The sequence below is a fragment of the Lytechinus pictus genome, chromosome 10 (genome assembly GCF_037042905.1).
Source record: "Lytechinus pictus isolate F3 Inbred chromosome 10, Lp3.0, whole genome shotgun sequence".
In the NCBI taxonomy this organism is placed as follows: domain Eukaryota; kingdom Metazoa; phylum Echinodermata; class Echinoidea; order Temnopleuroida; family Toxopneustidae; genus Lytechinus; species Lytechinus pictus.
Genome location: NC_087254.1, coordinates 26,720,281 through 26,730,401, shown reverse-complemented (window position 1 = coordinate 26,730,401; position 10,121 = coordinate 26,720,281).

Genomic DNA, 10,121 nt, shown 5'->3' with positions numbered 1-10,121 from the left:
TCGGGGTCATCAACCGCAATGGAATAGATTTGCTCCGAGGAGGGATGGGGAATGATAAATTAATGATTTTTATCTCCCGCCAGAATGTGCACCATTTACATTTGTACGTTCGGTGAGTCCCGGTATGTCTTAATTGCGTTTTGGCCTTTACAGTAATGGGTTTAATGGAAAATGGGTTAGAGGCTACCGTTATATCTCTGTCCAGGAGAATCTATTCTCCACTGGAGATTCTTCAACATCTCTCGCCCCTTTTCTGTATTCTCTAAGTTTTGCCGTAAAGCAAGGGCGAAATGGAAAGAGGGGAAAGATAAACATTAAAAGAAAAATACATAGGTTGAGAAAGATAAGAAGATGGATTATAGGAAAATGATGAGCAGAAAGGTGATGAAAGAGGAAGAGGCTGGAAAGGAATGGAAGACGTGGAGAAGAAGAAGGAGGAGAAAAAAAATGAGAATACTGAATTGTGCTGCAGGGATATCATTCTGGTGTGGCGGTAATGAGCACGTCGTATACCCGCAAGTATCACTGAATGCGCGCACATCTCCTCTCTCACTTAATCTCTCCCACTCACGCACCCACACATACCCACCCGAAAACCCACACGCATAGTAGACAATACATATTCTCAGTGGCATAATTACGGGGGGTATGGGGGCACGTGCCCCCTCCCCCCTCCAATCGGCTGACCCCCCCCCCAAAAAAAAAAAAAAAAAAAAAAAAAAAAAAAAAAAAAAAAAAAACGGGGAAAGGGAGAAAAAGAGGAAAAAGGAAAAGAAACGTAGTGGGAAAGAAGAAATTATTGTTCATGATAATGTTTAATTATGTTATGTTATATTACATAAGAAACATCTTTTTAATAACTGTATGAAACATAATTTGCTCAGGGTTTATGGCTTCATTGTTCCTGGTGCTCACATTGTCTGTTTAACGAGATATATAATCCTGTTGTACTAAAAACTACCGTTTTCAAGTCAATATACACCAAATATATTTCCTCACACTTCGAGTTATCATTGTTTTATGTAGTGACATATGCTTCTTTTTCATGACTACTTAAAGTGATTGCCCCCATTTTAAGGCCTTAATATAAAACATTTCCTGTCCGTGCTTACGTTCGCATTAGTAGATTGGTGAGATGTGTCTGCTCTCCATGAATTCCTAGAATCAGTCCTTAAAATTTTTCCCTTTTTCTGATCTGAATATCAAAAATTTCAGCTCGCGCTTCACGCTCGCATCATTGGTTAGTGAAATACGTATAGTCTTAGTGAATTCCTACAAACAAGCTTTAGGATGCCCCTCTTCAGGTGTGAAATTCCTTGCGCTTCGCTTGCATTGTTTAGCGAGATAGGTACGTATCACGATTAGAAAACAAATATAATGTCACTTTTTAGGTCTGAATATCATAAATTTTCAGCTCGCGCTTCGCGATCGCATTATTTGATCAGTGAGATACATATCCGTTTAATGACACTGTCCTTAAAATGTCTCTGTTAAGTGATTCCAAATCTTTGCTGGTGCCCCCCGATGCGGTGTCAGTCGGGACCACTTCAAATTTACCGCCAAGTGGGGACATGTTTGGCGATCATTATATATACACCAGGTTTTGATCTTTATTCACTAATCGACCCCCTATTTCGGACATAAACACAAAACGTGAACATTATCCCTTTACTGTACGGGGGATGCTTCTTACCCCTGGTACACATACCATGGAGGCAAAAAAAAATACAACTGGGGCGCAGTAGGCTTAACATGATTTCCATTTAACTTGACCTGTTTGATATTATGAGATGAACATGTTTGAAATGTAACGCACGCCCACACCAATCCACACACGCGCATCATCTCCGTTTCTTCTCGTTTTCTTTCCGTCACTCACTTAGTTACCCCCACCCCCTCTCGTGTTTTTTACTAATCAGTTGTATCATCTTTCATTAAAAGCATGAGGCGTCGCCATCGGTTGTAGTATCAATGTAGGTCCTGACCCCAGGAGCACATCCTCCTAATGGCGCCCGGTCTCTGGGGTTGGTAAGCCAATACGGCATCGCAGTACATAATGTATCTGGAGTCCCAGCGTGAGCACATGACGCGATATCATTTGAAAATTTTAAAAACGAAGTCCTCATTCGCTAGTGGTTTGACTGCAAATAGTAAACAGTGATCTGGATTGGTCTGTAGGTTATTTATTCAATATTGATATCAAATCTTCATTGTTTGCATTCCCAATGACGTGAGAAAGAGGTGGGGGAGAGAGAGAAAGAGAAAGAGGGAGAGAGAGAGATATGCGACAGAGACGGTATGGATAGTGACGGCTTGATTCTGCAGAGTGACGACCCCGCAGAATACTTAATTTACACGGCGCGCCATTTGCTATAAATACAGCAATTCAGGAGTATTACTAATGCAAAAACATCTCAATAAACATAATTGTGGGCGATATGATGAATCAAACGTAAAAACAGTATGACTATGATCTCTATACAGCGATTGGTATCTGCGTCATCGTTTGTTCTCGTCACTCTTACCCACGAAAAATAACAACTTCACCTTTAATTTCCATTATGAGAGGACAGGTGATGTTAATGAAGCCTGTACATGCTGGAAGTAATTTAAAGATTCCTAGGCTGCAGGTGTTTAAAACAATGTTTGATTGAATCACATACGTTTACAAACGTCATAGCTACCTTGCTAAGCGTCCTTTTCCTTCCGAAGCAGTAAGGCACAAACGGTAGACACTCCAACAGCTACCTAGAAATAAGTTATTTTCAACATCATTCCTTAAGAAACGGTTAAATAAACCGATGATTTTAATCACTTTGACTAATGGCCATTACCGAATTATCCCCCCCCCCCCCCCAATTAGACGATGCTGGATATTTGATGTTCGGCATTTGAGGTAAGAGAGACTGTATATAGATAGGTAGACAATTCTCACAAAACACACATTGATGACTGTATATTTTTGTTTGTGTTTGTCTGTTTGTTCTTAGTTGTCATTTTTGTTGCTGTTTCCTCCATACTCAATCTTTCATATCTACATAAAGGCAGATATATATATATATATATGTATATATATACATGTTAGTATATATTAAATGTCCAATGAATACGCTCACGCAATCATCTCCAGTAAGAGTGGACTTAAATAATTCATAGCAAGGTTTCTGTGATATATGACTCAACGTCACACCGATGCTTTGCCTTATATCTTATTAATCAGTTTGAAATATTAATCTTAAATGCATTGTGTGAATTGTCATAATGAATACTAAATGTGGAGATGAAAATGAACAGATACAGAGTTATACCACACTCAACGGTTGTGTTACTATGGTAACAAACTGCAATTGTAGAAACTTGTTTTGAAAAAAAAAATAGCCTGATAATTCTTCACACGTTTAATTGCAAGAGGGCGAGATCAGTGTAAAGGAGGCGGTGATGGATGGATAGGGCAAACTGATAAGTTTTTACTATCATAACGATGAAGACTTGCATGATAACTATGATCAGATACCGGAAGAACATAATGGATAATGAATGAGTTTGTTTCTTCCTTTTCGTTTCTTTTATTTTCTCCTGCATTCATGAATGAAACAAAAAATTACATAATAAATCATATTTCAATAATAGATGATTTCAGTGAGACAAAGTTTACAGGGGCCGCGGAACGGTTTTCAAAGTGGGGGGGGGGGGGCTGAGCCAAAAGTGGGGGGCTGACCATGCTAAAAATCACAATCATATGGTCAATTTTAAGTTTTTGTACACGGTTTTGGAAAAAAGTGGGGGGGGGGCTGAAGCCCCCCAACCCCCCGGTTCCGCGGCCCCTGGTTTATGTCATTAAGAATTTGTCAAGGCCATAAGACATAAGTTCAAGTTAATAGGTTTAAACAAGAGTATTATATTAAAGGGTCGGAAATACTTTAGCGAGTAAATTTGACTTCAACCAATTTAAATGTTAAAAAATTGTATTTTGGACGACAATTAACGCTGTTTCCACGAGACTTCACAACGATATCAGTAAATTGGTGCTACAAATAGAATTCTTTCTTTTAAATTTGGGTGACGTTTGTGCATGTGACCACCCCCCCCCCCCCCCCGCCCCTTCTCATCGAAATATAGAAGGGGGTGTATCCCCATCCCCGAAAATTTTTGCTATATAGTGTTTACTATAAATTCGCCAGGAGATTTGCCCCAACTTCATTTTTCAGTGCTTGAGGTTTTCAAGGAATAAATTCTGCCAGGTACCCATTTACCTCAAGTGCATCATTATGTGCATCTATTTCTTGGAGAAGAATATCAACGGGCAGAACCGTTTCAACTATAAACTATATATGCAATAATACAAAACTAATGATAATTCTCTTGGTTCTTCTATGCCAGATACACTCTAAAAAAACATTGGGTAGAACTGCTCCATGAGGGTAATTATGTGTCCAACCAACACTGGGCATTTCGATTTATCCAGTGTGATGAAAATTTTGCCCATTCTAAAGTAGTTTCTGCTTATTTTTTAACCTTACTGGACAATATGCTTCCTGCATTGGGTAAAATACTGCCCCAAATAGGTTGAATACATAATTGTCCTCGTGCTGGTTAAAAATTTTACCCAATATTTTTTTACAGTGTATGCTGTCAACGCCGGATATATTTTTATGTTATAAAGATATTCATAAAAGGGGTGATGTCAAGTCAGACCACAATCCTTGGTTTAGGGCTGTGTCAATTTAAACGAATATTGTTGATAAGCATGTGTCAGCAAGGCCCCATTTGCACGGGATACAGAAAATCATTGCTTGTGCGATTGCATCGTTTGTTTAATGCATGGAAATTTCACAGCACGGTTCCTAGCGCACATGACAAGAGTTTTTGATCCATCAACACCCTCGGGGCGTCATGTTAATGTCTGCAATTTTCGACCGCAATTTGGGACAAAATATCGTTATCAACTTGCCAGGGGGGATCGCGAAATGTATAACGTTGTTACCTCTCTGCTTCCCTGGCAACATGGATCCTACTAGAAGGATCCGTGCTGGCAAGAAGTAAAATTCCCTAAGGTGTTTTTTCTGCTATATACATGGAAATACAAAGCCGCCATACTTCGTATCGAGGGTAAATAAGGACTCATTATGGGTTATTGTTTTGCAGTTAAACATGTTATAGATTGTTTTGATAATGTGGCTTGTTTTGAGAAATAATCGCAATCACAATAAACACACCCAGCATGAAATAGCTGGATAGTGTATTACGCGAAAGTGTATGCTGGAGTACAGATTAAAGCGTAATCAAACAAGCTATTTTAAAAGAAATCGTTGTTGAATTGAAAGGAGTGAGGTGACAAGAAGGTGATTTTTATTTTACTGTTTACAAAATGAGACTCTTATTTCTATTGAGTACTCTTTTATTTTATATTCATTCCCCTTTTCTCATTTATTTCATCTTCATTCCTTCCTTTTATTTCACCCCCCCCCCCTCATAATTATAGAGGCGTTTGCTCTCCCGGCATCTGCAGTGTAGTTATTTTGGTTTCATTGGACAAATTCGAAACTTATTAGAACAAAGCAGGGAGAGCTGGTTATAGATTAAATCGTTAGACTGTTGAATGTTAAATGACATTAGGGGGGTGGACATGCAATTCACAATATTACAACCACTGCATGGAATCTGTAAATTGAACTTTAACAAACTTCTTACACTTGCCCTTTCATCCAGTGACCATTTTCCTAATCTCTTACTTCAATTACCCTTTACCTTTTTATATCTAAACGAAAGACTACACTGGGTGTATCTTTGCCCTTTAAGAAATCTGGTTTGCCCGTAAGCATTATTTCCATCGAAACCAACAAATGGCATGAATGGGCGAACAAATCAGTCATTGTTATTGATTGTGGATTTCATGCACTCTCTAGTTCATGAGAGTGGGTGTAAACAAACCAAATAACAAAATTGTCATAGGTGCCGTGGCCGAGTGGTCTAAGGCGCCTGGCTATACATAAAAAGTCCGGGGTTCGATCCCCGGCCGCGGCATCTATGCCTGTGAGCAAGGCATTTAATGTGTGCTGCTTTCAAATAAATGGAAATGCTATAGGCATTATTAATAACTTGGTGTGCACTTGTTTTAAAAAATGAGTCAGATCCTACGGAAAAACAAAAAAAATGGCCCCCTTCTACCCCCCCCCCCCCCCCCGTTACACCCATTAACATGTTTAAAGTCATAGTTCACCGTGATGCCGGGTTGGTTTAATAAACATGATGAAGGCGGATAAATACGGCAAATATTGTTTAATAATGACATATATTTCATGATACAGTTTTTCGTCTATGTAGGGTTTTTTAGCGCGCAAGGCGAGAGTCTTAACCACTAGACCACGAAACCCCCTCAAATATATTCATATCTCTGTATATTAGTATCTTAATTTCCCACTTTGATCAAAACTTGACATTAGGATGGATCTCATTTTCAACCCACTTCCCATCGTCTACCCCAATTTTGTGGAGTGAATACTTGATACATTAATTTCTGCGATTAGTGTCAGTATACTTATAATTATTATCTATACCTCCTTGTATTTAAACATTCATTGAATAGACGAGATAACGCGAACGTTGGAAATGACATATTCGAGTGGGTAACCTCACGATGAAGTCACATCAACCAAACAAACTCCACATCGATTAAAACAATTACAGCCATTATTTCGGATGACATTCCATTGGCCGGAGTTGGAGTTCGATTTGACGGTGTGACACCTAGGATCTAATGTAGATCTGAATCTACTAAATCTACTAGGTAAGATAATATACTGCACTTGACCGTTGGTGGCGCATTATATATGTGCTGCCCGGTGCCACATACGGGATTGACCGTGCAAGCGATTATGATGGGCAGGATTAGACAGATGGAAATCCAAAATTTGATTCCCAGCTAGAGAATATTGACCCTTGGGCAATGTATAACCAATGCTTATATATCCTACTTTCTTTTCTTCTTCTTCTTCTTCTTCTTCTTCCACTTCTTCTTTCTCTTCTTCTTCTTCTTTGTCTTCTTCCTCCTCCTCTTCTTCTTCTTCTTCTTCTTCCTCTTCTTCTTTCTTTTCTTCTTCTTCTTCTTCTTTGTCTTCTTCCTCCTCTTCTTCTTCTTCTTCTTCTTCTTTTTCTTCATTCTCTCCTTTTCTATTTTTCTATCACAATCTTCTGCTTTTCCGTCTTCTTTTTTTTAAATCAAACTACTTACTGGTCGACGCGTTCAACCTTGTTGGAAGAAAATAAGGTAGATAAAAAAATGGTTCTATGAAATACATTTTTTTGAATTAAACTTTACGTTAATTTCTACAAAAGAAAGAAAATATACATGTATCAGTGAACAGGTACAAACAATACTTTTGGCTGAAGATACAGGAAAGATATTGAGACGATAATGAGAGGGATAACGAGCTTCATGGAAACATACGGCTATAGGGATAATTATTGTCTATCCCTAGAACGCAGACACCCAAATATGCGTAATAAAAAAACCGCTGTACACAGATTTTAATTAAATACCAAGTTAATTATAAATTTCAATTATCGGATGCCAATGAATTCGGCTAGACCTTCCTTGTTCATGTTGTTTATATATCATAGGCTCTGTACAATGTTCCACCCATCATAGCTCATATCTAATTGCCCGTGGCTAATAAGAGCGAAAGGGGCGTTCAATACGACATCATTGATTGAGACTACGTTATATTTTTATCTCAGGTTCATCATTATCTGGGTCAGGTAATCGTATTCTGCTCATAACCTTATCCCATCTCGTGTTTTCTCTCAAAATACTGACATTCACTGGGAGGCGGTTCCCTCGGTGGAGTTATAAAAGTAATATGTCATATTCATGTCGGCGTCATATCTACACCATCCTGCATAATTTCCCTAAGTCCCGTTGGATACACCGATGAGGGAAGAAGAAATGAATAATGCTAAGAAGTATTGGATGTCATCCCCGAATTTCCTGTGTGAGCCCTATTTGTCGTCGAATAAAAAAAATAAGTCTAAAAGGAACATCACTCGTGACATGTGCATCGATTGTGACTGTCAGCCACAGACACAGCAATACACCGACCGTCCTAAACGACTGATGGTATCTTCTTGAAATAATGTAATATATTGGTCGGTGTGGAGTCACATTTTTTTGGTGGGACGGTGGCATAAACTTATAAGAAGGGGCCTATATACACAGGGAAGGCAGTGGGATGTATTTTTTTATTTAGGATATTTCATTAGGAGCGGGAAGAAGGGGGTTGACCTAAATTTTACTTTATCAATTGGATACTATGGACATTAGATTGTTGAACATTAGAAACTTGAACGATCCCGAAGCTCTTTTTTATGATCTTGTTTTATTCTTCCTTTTTTCTATGTTCTTCCCTTTTCATAACTTAAAAAGAATATAAAAATGTAGGGCATGCAGCTCATCCCTCGTGTTGCAGCTCTTGACCCGCATTCTAAGACTCAGAACAGGTGCATCAAAAATAAACTTCTATTTAGTACAAGTAGTAGTAGTAGTTGTAAAAGTAGTGGTAGTAGTAGTAGCAGTAGTAGTAGTAGTATAGTAGCAGTATAGTAGTAGTAGTAGTAGTAGTAGTAGTAGTAGTAGTAGTAGTAGCAGTAGCAGTAGTAGTAGTAGTAGTAGTAGTAGTAGTAGTAGTAGTAGTAGTAGTAGTAGTAGTAGTAGTAGTAGTAGTAGTAGTAGCAGTAGTAGTAGAGTAGTAGTAGTAGTAGTAGCAGTAGTAGTAGTAGAAGTAGTAGTAGTAGTAGTAGTAGTAGTAGTAGTAGTAGTAGCAGCAGCAGCAGCAGCAGGACTAGTATATTATTATCACCATCATTGTTGATGTTACAAATGTTTTTTATACATAATTTTCATAGATTACAATTGCTGATACCGAACATGCATGTATTTTAAACCATCTTCATATGTACGGTACCTGGCCAAATCGTTCACGTGTGGCAGCCCATTATACCATACATGCATGTAATCTTTGACAACAACAAAAAAGATGATTTGCAGAGTCGTTTTCATGCTCGTATTGCGCCAAGCTTTAATGTCATCCAATGGTTGTTGTCTATTTTGTGTAAAATTGTTCGTGATGCATTTGAGCAACCAAGCAGTCAGGTTTAACAAAATAACCGAAGATGTATTAATGATGAATACTCCCCAGCATCAATAACTAATATTCCTCGGTTGCAGCGGTGTGTATAGATAGTATTCTCTAATCATACTAAATTATTGTAGAGCATTTTGCTTATTTGTTGTATAGGCTTGTGTTCAAGGAATATGATACCCACTTTGTTGATTTCAACATGAACGAGTTTATTCAATTTTTCTGTTTGCGCTTCACTACAATAATTAAATACGGTTTAAATGTTTATACAGCGATGTTTACTACATGAACCTGGCAGAAGTTGTTTACCAGTTTAAACAACAGTGCTTAATTATTGATAATCAAATATTAAAAATGTAACTTCGTTGTTTAAGATTTTAAACACTTGTTTACACTGTTTAAACAACTACAGTAAGGTTCATGTAGTAAACAGCATGGTAAACAAATAAATAAACAACGTTTTTACTCTGTATAAACATGGTAAAATAAGGCGGATACATGCAGCCATGACTCTTGTACATACATTTTTATTTCAAGACTTTTTTGCACCCTCTTCGATATTGATCACCCTTAAATCTATGCCCTCTAAACCGTGGCATTTGCACTGTTTCTAGAGGCATACCCATCCATCTGTAAGCGTAGGCGACTCCCATCCGGGGATGGGAGGAGAAACGGATCAAATACTTAAATAACACAGAGATATAGAGACACTGAGTAAGCGTGGTTGTACATTATAAAACAAAACATATCGTGCTTTGAACTATAAGAAAATTATTAATGAACGTCAGGCAGAATGAATCCTGACATTTTCAGCATGGTTGAATAAAACAGGAAGGCGGGTCTGGGAAAACGGGAAGGCGATCTATTCGGCCAATATTGCCATCACTTCTGCTTGGCTGGTTCGTTATTACGTGACCTTGTTGTCCCGTGAATCGGCGACACACAAATTTGAGCACGGGACAACCTTTATTTGTACCGTCCCAT